The sequence below is a fragment of the Canis lupus genome, chromosome 10 (genome assembly GCF_011100685.1).
Source record: "Canis lupus familiaris isolate Mischka breed German Shepherd chromosome 10, alternate assembly UU_Cfam_GSD_1.0, whole genome shotgun sequence".
NCBI lineage: Eukaryota > Metazoa > Chordata > Mammalia > Carnivora > Canidae > Canis > Canis lupus.
In genome coordinates this window covers 53276379-53288132 of record NC_049231.1, presented here as the reverse complement: position 1 = coordinate 53288132, position 11754 = coordinate 53276379, and the positions used below count along the sequence as shown (strand labels likewise).

At 37.9% G+C, this 11754-nt stretch overlaps 1 protein-coding gene across 1 annotated transcript in view; it reads left to right on the top strand.

Annotated features, from left to right (window-relative positions):
* The window catches only part of NRXN1 (neurexin 1), a 1110090-nt gene that overhangs the window by 431853 nt on the left and 666483 nt on the right, over nucleotides 1–11754 (top strand).

Genomic DNA, 11754 nt, shown 5'->3' with positions numbered 1-11754 from the left:
AGCACTTTGGCCTTCATTTCTCCATGCTGTAGGAGGCAGGAGGAGACCTCTTAAGAAACACAGATAATAATAGCAATGGAAGTTAAAATCATGTTTGAACTCTAAGCCCTCACTTGAGAAAATAGCTGGGATACCCAGCCCCTGGAGTCCTTCTTCCCTATGGCAGACTAGCAAGCGATGTGCATTGTCCGCAGCCTTCCCAATATTACTGGGACCACCATGAATGCTATTCTTTAATCTGTTTCCATGAATCTTTTGTGTGTCTGCCAGGGAGAATTAATCATACTCGCAATCTCAAATGCTGACCTGGCAGTTTTGCTAAGGTGCTTCCCTCAGTTGGAGTAGGGGCAGGGGTCAGGGGTTGGGATGGAGTAGGGTGGGGTGAATCTCTTCTTACTCTGGCCCATAAGTCACAATAAGAGGAATTTGGATCATGCCCCACTCCCTGCAACAACAACAATAACAACAACAATAAATAGTCCAGAGATCAACTGAGAAACCCTCAAAGTCTTATATCTCAAAAAAATTAATCAGAAATCAAATTCCTTCTTACGTTCAAAACTCAGAACATATTTTCTGTCAAACTATATCACAGCCTAAGAAGAGTTCTTTTTTTCTTGGTTAAGTGTTAAACTCAGGACACTAGGGTCTCACCATCACTTCCAAAGTCCTCTTTATATCTTATTCCAGATGTCTACCAGGACCTCATAAAACATACACCCTATGCTTAATTTCCCTAGCACATCAGAATTTCTAACTTGGTCTTGCAAATTGTGTCCCCATTCTGGTATTCCATTAGTGTTTCATTGGTTCCTTCAGAACAAAGGTCCTCCTTTATTTCTTCTAGAATCCATCCTAGCCCTTGAAGAGTCTTCTGGACATAGGCACAGAATAATGGACTGCTGGATAAATGAACAAGTGAATTGGATCCAGAGCATTACAGACAGCTTAGCCCCAAGAAGTATGAGAATCTTCCCTACTGTCAAGACAGGGTGGAAAGAAGGGAGAGGAAGACCCTTCCTGGTGAAGGGGTGGAGGGAAGGGAAATGAGAAAACCCCAGGTTTAGCACTTTTCGTTTTTTTTGGGTTTTTTTTTAGGATTCAGGTAGGGCTAGACTAATAGAATTAAAAAACCCTAAACGCAAGCATGAATCGCTTTGCAGTGATTAAATGATACGCAGCCCATTTATCCTATTTCTGTGAGTTTGTAGGAAGAGACCTGCTTCAGCCCCATTTCTCCAGCCGCAGCTCTGCATAAGAAGGCTTTCCTTTTTGGCTTAATGAAACTCTTTTAGCAAAGCACACATTACCATATCCAATAGAGTTATCAGGATGCCTTTCTCCATGTTTAATGATCTGGAGCAAATGGTCCGTTCTATGACTCTCCCACACAGATGCCTACAGGTGTTGAAGACTGTCAGGCAGTTCTAATGTGTATTTTTATTTTTGAGGACAAAGAAACTTACAGATCGATACATGATTAAAGTTTCAGTTTACATAGATATGACCCTATATCCTGATCTACTTTAATATTAAATATGTAATACAAAATCAAGGAAGTTTAAACTTATTTTTGAAAGATTTTATTTATTTATTTATTTATTTATTTATTTATTTATTTATTTATTCATTCATTCATAAGAGACACAAAGAGAGGCTCAGAGACCTAGGCAGAGGGAGAAGCAGGCTCCCTGCAGGGAGCCTGGTGCAGGACTCACTCCCAGGACCCCAGAATCATGACCTGAGCCAAAGGCAGACACTCAACCACTGAGCCACCCAGGTGCCCCTAAACATTTTTATAAATGCAAATATAATTACTCAGCTTGGAAATATCTTTAGCTATGATACATAGTCAATTATGTTGTTGTTTCAGATTGATAATTTTAAAGGAATGGATAACTATTTATCAATGATACATAGTCAATTATGTTGTTGTTTCAGATTGATAATTTTAAAGGAATGGATAACTATTTATCAATAAGTTTCCTTTTTACAATTTTCACCTTTTTTTAAATACCTTTCTGTGGGCGGGATGCCAAGGGGATCACTGTCAGACAACTTAAAGGGTATGATAATACCTACTTTTCTTCCCCCCCCCCCTACTTTTCTTTAATGCTTTTAACATATGTTTCATCCAATAACTTGTTTTAAACAGCCTAGATGGGCTGGATATAAGAATAACTATCACTTGCCATTTAAAACATTTCTTGTCTCTAAAGCATGGCCAAAACATGAAGATGTTTCTAAATAAGTCAAGAGAATTTTGGTTGCTTTCCTCTCTGCAAGCAACAAATAAAATTGCATTTTGCTCTTAATACACAAAATCTGTTCTGTTAGAACCACTGATCAGGGGGATCAGATCTACCCCCAAAGAAAAACATTGTATTTGGGTCTATTTGATCATAAAATGTTTTCCTTTCCCCCATCTAAATCTTTTTATTTTGTGAATTGTGGTTTTTAAAATTGACAGTATTTAAGACAAACATTGAGTGTCTTGCCATATTTTTTATGCTGCACAAGTTGTATCATTTTCAAGATTAGGAAAATATGGGAGAAATGTACTTATTAATCCAGTGCCCTGTAAGTACATCATACTAGGCTCCACTGGGGCTCTGGGGGCTCTTGTCCAATCCCCTTGTCAGTGCAGAATTACTAAGGCAGAAGGGGACTGATTGGGATAAGAAAATGTATTCTAAACATTTCCTATGTATTCACATGAAATGGATCACCTTAGTTATTCTATCACTGTGATTGTTCACCTGATCGTGCTTAAGTTGATAAGATTCACAAGAAATAACACTTGATCTTTTAAACTGATGATTCCGTTTAGATGAACTGCACAAACATTCTGCTCTTGGAGAATTTCATTTTGAAGTGACTGAGGATAGGGCATCCAGGTGGAGGGGGAGGAGAAGAATGTGCTCATTTGGCCCAGGCCACGGGCTGTTTAGGACTGGCAATTATTATTGATCACTACATTGATTTTGGCCCATTTGGCTAGGATGCCTTCCTAAATAAAGTGCTCTAAGAAAGTGCTCTGCTTCCCGATCTTCATGACAAGCTTCCTGCCATTGTGTTTCGATGCCAGTTTTGTCCTCTGCACTTGGATAAATTGGTTTTCCCCCAAGATTTTGTTTTAAATCCTTGTGAGACCATGCATATGCCACACACAGGTGTTCCTCACTATGAGCATCCTTTCCATTGAACTAGGTGCCTTAAAGAAAAACAAACATCAAACGGGTCAAGCTCACCACAACGGATTATGCAGTCTTTATAGGTGGACAGTGTCCATGGTCTGAAGCCTATAATCCTCTCTGCCCTGGTTATAGAGAAAATCTAAAGGAGTCTTGGCTGTCTTCTTGCCCTTTGCTCCTTGAACCAAGAGCAAGCTCTCTTTCCAAAGTTGTCTCTTCTAATTCTGTTGCCATTACAAGCCCAAAGAATCCCCCTGTGTTGTTACTTTGGAACCTCTGTCTCTCCTCACAGATGCTTTCTCAGCTCATCTACTTGCTACCTAAGTGCATGAAAATGCATGACCAATTACTCTCTTCCTTCTGGGGTGCACAGACTGTAGCAGGTGCCAGTTTCTGTGCTGGATTGATGGCTTGCATCATTATGAAGCCTGTCTGTATGTTTCTAGTGTCATTTGCCCTTGCAAACTCTGGAAGTTGACTAATGGGGTTTTATTTATTTTTTTTTTTTTTAATTTTTTTTAAATTTTTATTTATTTATGATAGTCACACAGAGAGAGAGAGAGGCAGAGACACAGGCAGAGGGAGAAGCAGGCTCCATGCACCAGGAGCCCGATGTGGGATTTGATCCCGGGTCTCCAGGATCGCGCCCTGGGCCAAAGGCAGGCGCTAAAACTAATGGGGTTTTAAATCAGGCTTTAATACTTACTATTTGTGTAACTTGAACAAGTTTCTTTACTTCATCTGCAAATACAGTTAATAAGAGTTATCATAGCCGCTAGCAGACAGGGCTTCTGGTAAGGATTAAATGAGATGCTGCCTTCAGAGTCTAGCACAGTGATGGGCACAGACTAAGTTATCCCTAAGCAGTAGATTTTATTTTTATCCCTTCCTTCATTAATGTGTTCTTGGAGTTTGCTGCCAGGGGCATGGCTGGAAAGGATTTGGGCTTGCTTAACCAAGGTAGAAATTTGGATCCAGCACAATAACTGTTTGAGATCCACACAAAGGGTTTTAGAAGCCTCAGACATGTAGTTATTCTGTGGAAATGGAGCTTAATAGCCAAGGGAAAGAAGCCAAGCCTGAATCTTCACTGAAGGGTGCTTGACTCCTACTTAACATGCAGATTGGGGCACACTTCCCCGCTTAGCTTTGGTGCATCTGCTGAGGGATGAGAAAGATGCATTCTCCCGCCTGACAGGCACCCTCCTCCCCAGCCCACAGAGACCTTGCTGTAGTCAGCCCCTTTGGGAAGAACCGTTGAGTGTAAGAGAGAATCAGAAGAGCAGGGACAGAAACTGGAATAAGATTTGGTGAAAGACACATCAAGGAGCAAAGAATCATAGGCATCGTGATGATTAAAATCAGATAACCCAGAACTTCCCTAGACCTGGACCTACATTTCTTGTGTCACTGTCATCTTTTGTCCTAGTTTTCCGCCTTTCTGCAGATCATCATCCGTCCTTCATTAAAGGCCTGACTATATATATATATATATATATATATATATATATATATATATGATAGAACCTTCCTTGACTGTCCTATTTATGGAAAGAGAGACAGCTCCAGACTCTATACTAAACAGCCCTTCTTACTTTATGTATCTATTCTTTTCCCTTTATACTCTCATCATGCATTTATTATGTCCCCACTTTATACAAGAAATCAAGCTTAGAACCAGAGATAAAATGTTCAACAAACTTCAGTTTCTGACCTCAAAGAGCTGGCTCTACATAATGTCGTCTCCTCACCAGACTGTTAGCTGACCTGCTGAAATGCTGTGGCCTCTTTCTCTGCTCTTTTCAGCACACTGATCCCTAGTATTTGTACATATTTTGTCATCCATCATCTCAGAACTGTTTACCCAAAACAGAGGACTCAGTGGAGAAGACCATGTTTGGTACAGAACATTCTCTATTCTGGAGAGGGAGTTGGAGTATTTAGAGAATTTAGTGAGACAATTGCTGAAAGTGTTTGGTGAGCTAATGCTAGTTGACCAAGGGAATGCCAGAGAATGTCCCATGCTGTCACTGGCGAGGAATGTAAAAGTATTCAGATTACAGAGAAAGTTGTGTATACTAGTAGAATAGTCTGGATTGTTCCATAGATACAATGGCATTGCAGAAAATAGTTCATAGGCGATATTATGAAGAACCAGTGCTTAATAGAGCCATGAAACAGAACATGTATTATTGTACAAGCACATTATATGACCACAGCAGCATAAAATTCAAGGTTTTGAAAAAGCAAATGCAATCTTGACAAAATCTTCAGTTGAGAATGTATCTAATGCCTCTGATTTAAAGCTGCCTGTAACTAATGTTAAAAAATGAATACAAAAAAGCTATCTAAAAATGTATTTATAATATCGTACAGTTACAAGGGGCTCCAAAGCTTACAATGTGTTTTCATTTATTTCACCGTGTTTAATACTTGAGCAACAATGAACTTTATTCAGCATTGGCACATAACAGGTACCCCATACATGCATTTAAACATTTGTGTAGCCATTCATTCCATTCAAGTATTTATGAAGAAATTGTGATGTGCCAGGATACTGTGGGTGTGACAGTGAATAAAACTGAATGGTTTCTGACTCTCCTTAGTGTTTATAGTCTAATAGGTGAGATGCATGCCTAGAAAGCCAACAAGTTAGATCCCTGCCTATTTTTAGAAAAGATAGAATTAATTTTTAATTAATCTGAGAGAGTTAAGAGAGATAATAGGTAGCAAAGTAAACTTAGAAGAGCTAGTAAGTAAAGGAGAACAGTTTAAAATGAAGACATTGTGTCTGAAGGATGGCACGCTTTCACCATTGCACACCAGTCCAGGAGCGAGTGAGCAAGTCTCCCGGCAAGCCGGCCAGGGCTCCTACAGCATGTCTCCCACATGGTCCCATCCACATGCACACTATGCATATTCTGCACACTTCCCTTTAAAACATGGTTTCATGAGATTCAGATTCTTTGAGTCCTTTCTGTGAAAGACCCAATATCATAGTTATTATTTGAGTTTAACAATGTTATTGTTATTATTTGATACTGATCCATATGGCTCTAATTCTGTTTTTCTATAGCACTGCATAGTGAGACATGAGGAATGTGTAAAAGAGCAGCCTCCTCATGTGCCTGTTGGTTTTTCAAAAAAAAAAGAAAAAAGAAAGAAAGAAAGAAAGAAAGAAGAAAGAAAGAAAGAAAGAAAGAAAAAGAGTTTCTTGATTTCATGTTGCCATATTTGAAATTTTAACTCTCCTAGAGCATGGTCTAGGATAACAGAACTGTATTTATGGTGTGGATAGGTGAAGTGAGGGAGCAGGCAACATGATATGCTCAGCTTCCAGAAGGTTTGTTTGTAGGGAATTTTGCTTACAGGTGAAAGGTCTAACTTTTATTGAGTGCCAAAAACATAACAAGCATTGGAGGGAGAGATAACTTTTACTAGAATAATCACTATAATACTTTATTTTATTTATACTTATTTAATACTAATACCATCTTATGGTAGTTGGCATTGATAACTTTGAGAAGGACAACCACATATCATAAGACTCTCCCAAGCCTTAGTTGTTTGCATACCATATTTATAGCTTGCTTATATTGTTATTTGCCTAGTATTTTACAATTAAACTTAATTTACTTTTGAAATTAATCTCACGCTAACTGATATTATCCATAAAATTACAACTTTGATATGCTAGTTACACTTTTTTTTTATTTCAAGTACACATTAAAATAAATATAACTGGGAAATTAAATGCAGTTTTGAGCCACCTAGCATCATCCCACACATCCCTCTGGTATGAGTCCCAATCTTCGAAGTTAAAAGGCAAATTTGTGAAATAGTTAAAACAGGGAATGTTATGCTCATGTCAGCAGTGAGGCAGGTGTGGCTCAAAGGAGCCAAGACATTTTTGTAGTGCAACCCCATCTTTGTAGCCAGAGATGGAGAGATTATATCTCACCTGAGGTCAGGAAGCTGGATGGAGACAAAATTGGCCCTGGAACTCAGATTGCAGATCTCACTGTTGTAAATTGATTCAACACTCTCTCTAATTTTGTTAATAAGTTCCTTCTCCTAATGCAGAGCAGAAGCAATTTATTGGTACCCCTTGCAAGTATAATAATGATATTTATAGGGATGCCTGGGTGGCTTAGTGGTTGAGTATCTGCCTTTGGTTCAGGGCATGATCCTGGAGTCCCAGGATCAAGTCCCACGTCGGGCTCCCTGCATGGAGCCTGCTTCTCCCTCTGCCCATGTCTCTGCCTTTCTCTTTCTCTGTGTCTCTCATGAAAAATAAATAAAATCTTTAAAAAATAATGATATTTCTAAATATTTGCTTTTCAAGCATAAGCCAGGACTCCAAAGTATATTTTCAGAAAGCTGATTACCATTAGAGGTGATTTATATTAAATATATTAATACATCTTTGACATTTTATTAAGTATCTACTTATTCCTCTAAATATGCAAGTTGTTTTCATTAATTGTTAGGGCCAGCTTCTCTGTGTGCCAACACCTTCCAACTAGGGAAATGGTAGTAAAACGGATATTAGAACTCTCACTTTCACTGGAGTGGAAAGAATTTGAGGTTAAAACGAAATAACTTTCAGTAGGAAAGTGCTATGGGATCCCTAAGTAATGTTTCCTATTCCTTTGTGAGAGCCTTTTAAGTTAGGCCATAACTGATTTTTTTGTATTGAATAGGCTTTGACAAATATATTCATCTGTCCAAAAAATTCAAATATGTGCATACTATGTATCAGACACTTTTAGGTGGGAAATACAGTAGTGAATAAAGGAAAAAAGAATCTACCTTTGTGTGGAGCTTATATTGTACTGGAGGGACACAGACACTAAACAGATTTTAAAAACAAATAATCTGTGAATGGTGTGTGTTTTTGAGAAAAATCAAGTAGGATGTCACTGGGCAGGAGAGGAGGAAAATAGCAATTGCACATAAGATGGTCACAGAATTTTTAGAATGAGAAGTTCACAAGAGACCAAATCCTGAAGAAGGTAAATGAGTGATTCCCTGTGCCTCCACTGAGGAAGAACCTTCTGAGAGGAATGAAGAGTAAGTACGTGCAAACACTCTGAGGGATGAACAGATCTGGGGGTGTTCCAGAAACAGCAAAAAAGGCCAGTCTGGCTGGAGCAACGTGAGTGAGAGGAGATGGATCAGAGAGGTAAGGGTGGGGGTCAGTTGAAGAAGGACCTTGGCTGCTTGCCCTCAAATAGCACACATGTCACCAGCCCATTTTCTGCAGTGAAAGCAAATCTGTGTGGCTCTGCTCTCAGTAGGCATTTAGAAATTGTTGTTGCCTTCCAGAATGCCTGGGTGAATGCCACCAAATAGGAGCGATTGACCCCTTTCAGGAGACTGGCACTTTACCGGGTTAACACTTAAATCATTTTACTAAAAGACGGGTCATGTTAATCACTAACTGTAGCATAAATGAACCATGTGAGTGACTACGGTGATTCTCTGGACTGATTTCCATCAACGGCCAGCTGACGCAGTGATTGAGAAAGAAAATCATTCACCGAGTCAGTAGAAATTTCTCTATACTTTTGATAATTTTCATTGAAAAAAACCAGAAACTTCTATTTATAAAGAACACTGGCAATGCCAGGTCCTGGTTAATGTGCTTCACACTGATTTTTTAAATATTTAAACTTCACTTATAGTCCCATTGGATAGTTTATTATTATTATTATTATTATTATTATTATTATTATTTTTGTTGTTGTTGTTGTTAAAAATGAAAACATATAGCAAAATTTATCATTTTAACCGTTTTTAAGTTTACAGTTCAGTAAAGTATATTCACATTGTTGTGAAACAGATCTCCAGAACTTTTTCATCTTACAAAACTTAAAGTTTGCATTCCTAAACAACTCTGAATTTCCCCCTCCTCAGCCCCTGGTAGCCACCACCGTGCTTTCTGTTTCCAGAAGTTTACTTTTTTAGATAGCTTGTGTAAATGGAATCATACTTTATTTGCTATTTGTGACTGGCTTATTTCAATTAGGGACAGTTTGATTGTTTTGTTTTTAATTGTAGTCTTATACCCAAAGAAACTAAGGCTTAGAGAGTTAACTTGCTTACAACCATCCATTTACTAAGTGGCACTGAGAACTTGGTTCTATATCTGATATGGCATCCATGCGCTTCACTACTATCCCACTATTTCTCAAACTGGAATGCTCAGAATGCGTGGAGGGAGGGTGATGTATATAAATTTATTCTTGGGGATCTTTGTGGGTTTTTTTTTTCTTTTAAAGTTTGCACATTAAGCGAGTTTGAGAAACAAAGAGCAGAGCTGAAGTGACTGAATCTGTGCCTTTACACCAGACCCAAGAATGTTCCAGACATCCTCACTTATTACTTTAGTTTGACACATTGACCTTTTCATTTGTATATGGTGCCGACATTCAGAACTTTCTTTCATAGTTCCACCACATTCACATAGGTATACTACAGTTGAAACATTTTATGTAATCAACCAAACTACAATGACATTATTGATACTGACCATGTACTTACCAAGATGGCCCATTTATTTTGGTTTTCCAACCTTATGTCAAAGAAAGCCCTTTATCCAATAGAGGGAAATTTTGTCTTTCTTGCTCCACCACCTGCATATTTCCAAGTCATTTGATGTTGAAATAAGAATAGTTCATCATATTCATCTTTTCTGCCAATAGCTGCCCATTTGTTCCTTACTTTTTTTTTTTTTTCAGAAAGACAGCTAAGATAATTTTAAAATTGTTAAACATAAAAGAGAAATTTTGGATGGTTGGTGGGAAATAAATAGAACATTTACAGTGACCACATTTTCCAAACCAACATAACCAGGACAGACGGGCTGACGAATACAAGTGTATTTATGGGGTACGTGGAAGAGACTATTTGATCAAGACTGACCTAGAAATGTAGGAACATATGGTCATCCAAACAACTTGGTATTTTCCCTTTTTAGCATATTGAGTTTAAAAGATAATTGTTGGCTTGCCTTGAACAAAAGTAGAACTTTCTTAGTGCAGCAGGTCTTTGAAGCCATTAATTTGGGGAATGGATGGGGAAGTTTTTTCTATGCAGACTCCATCCAACACATAACTTCTCACTTTCCTCGCTTTTGTGGCCAAAAGTTGAAATCAGACATTTTCAAGAACATATTAGTACAGTGCACTGGGTAGACTTTTCCTTTCCATATACTTAAGAGAAGGAAAGGAGAACTACAATTATGTCAATTCCATGGGTTTCATTCAACAAGCATTACTGGGCTCCAGCCGTCATTGGTTACTTGAGATCAAGATAAGGAGCAGGAAATCAGAGACCTAAAGCATACAGAGTACAATGAGAGAGATACTGATGATAATTTTAATGTAATATTTTGTGTATCATTATCTTAGTTTTTATATAACACTTGACAATTGGAGATTCACGAGACTGGAACATCTGTTCTGGATCTTAAAGTTTAAAATTTTATCTTGTGGGAAAATAATTTCTAAATTCTGTAAACCTTGAACATAATATACTCATTACAATATTTGGTATGTAGGAGGTGTCAATAAATTTTGGCTATTGACTCAGCCTTTTCACATTTGATGACTATTACTATATGCCAGGTGTTGTGCTAGGTGGTAAGATACAAGAGTTAACATGATGTAGTCTCTGATTTCAGTAAATATGCATTTATCGTAGAAATGGGCAGACAAGGAAGCAATTGAGGTACTCCATTTTAAGTCTATGTTAGGAGCAAACCCTTGCTACTAAGAGAGACCCAGCGGGCAGTGTAGAGAAGGCTTCTCAGCCTTTGATATACAAGTGAGTTTTAAAAGCTAAGTTAACAAGTTAAAAGGTTGGGGATGAGGATGGACAGTGAAATGTATCAAATGAATAAACAGTGGGAGAAAAAAAAAAAACGTGGGCTCAGAGAAAAAGGAGAGATGAAAGAAATTAAGGGAGTGATTCAATATGTACAAAAATATGCATTTCTTAGGGAAAGAACCAAAGTTTGTACTGATTGGACCATAGGGTTTCTGAAAGTGAGTGACAGGTGATGAAGTTAGGAGGCTACATGGGTTCAGTTATGATGGCCACTGTGGCGACTAAGCCAATTTGAACCCATAGGATTCAAGTTGGGATACTCAAAGCTACTGGAGGTGTTCCTGAGGAAGTACTTATATAAGTATTTTAGACATAAAGGCAACCCTAAAAATATAATATATTTTTATTTTTTTCTTATCAGAGCCCAAAGTGTGATCTGAGAACTATTTAGACTGTTTGTATGTTAACTTCACTAGTGGCATTCCCCTTCTCTCTTTCCTTTTTGCTATCTTTATTTTATCCTATTTTATCTTTTCTTCCATCTGCTATGTAATTATTTTTATAGCCTATTTTTAGGGTCAGAATTTGTTAGCTATATATAAAACCAATATTTAAACCAAATTTGCAATTTATATTGAGAAATCCGTTAGCTTTGTAGCTGAGAAAACTTTTTGAAGATCAGACAAAATGTCCTGGATATTAACAATATTGAATTACTGTGATCTAT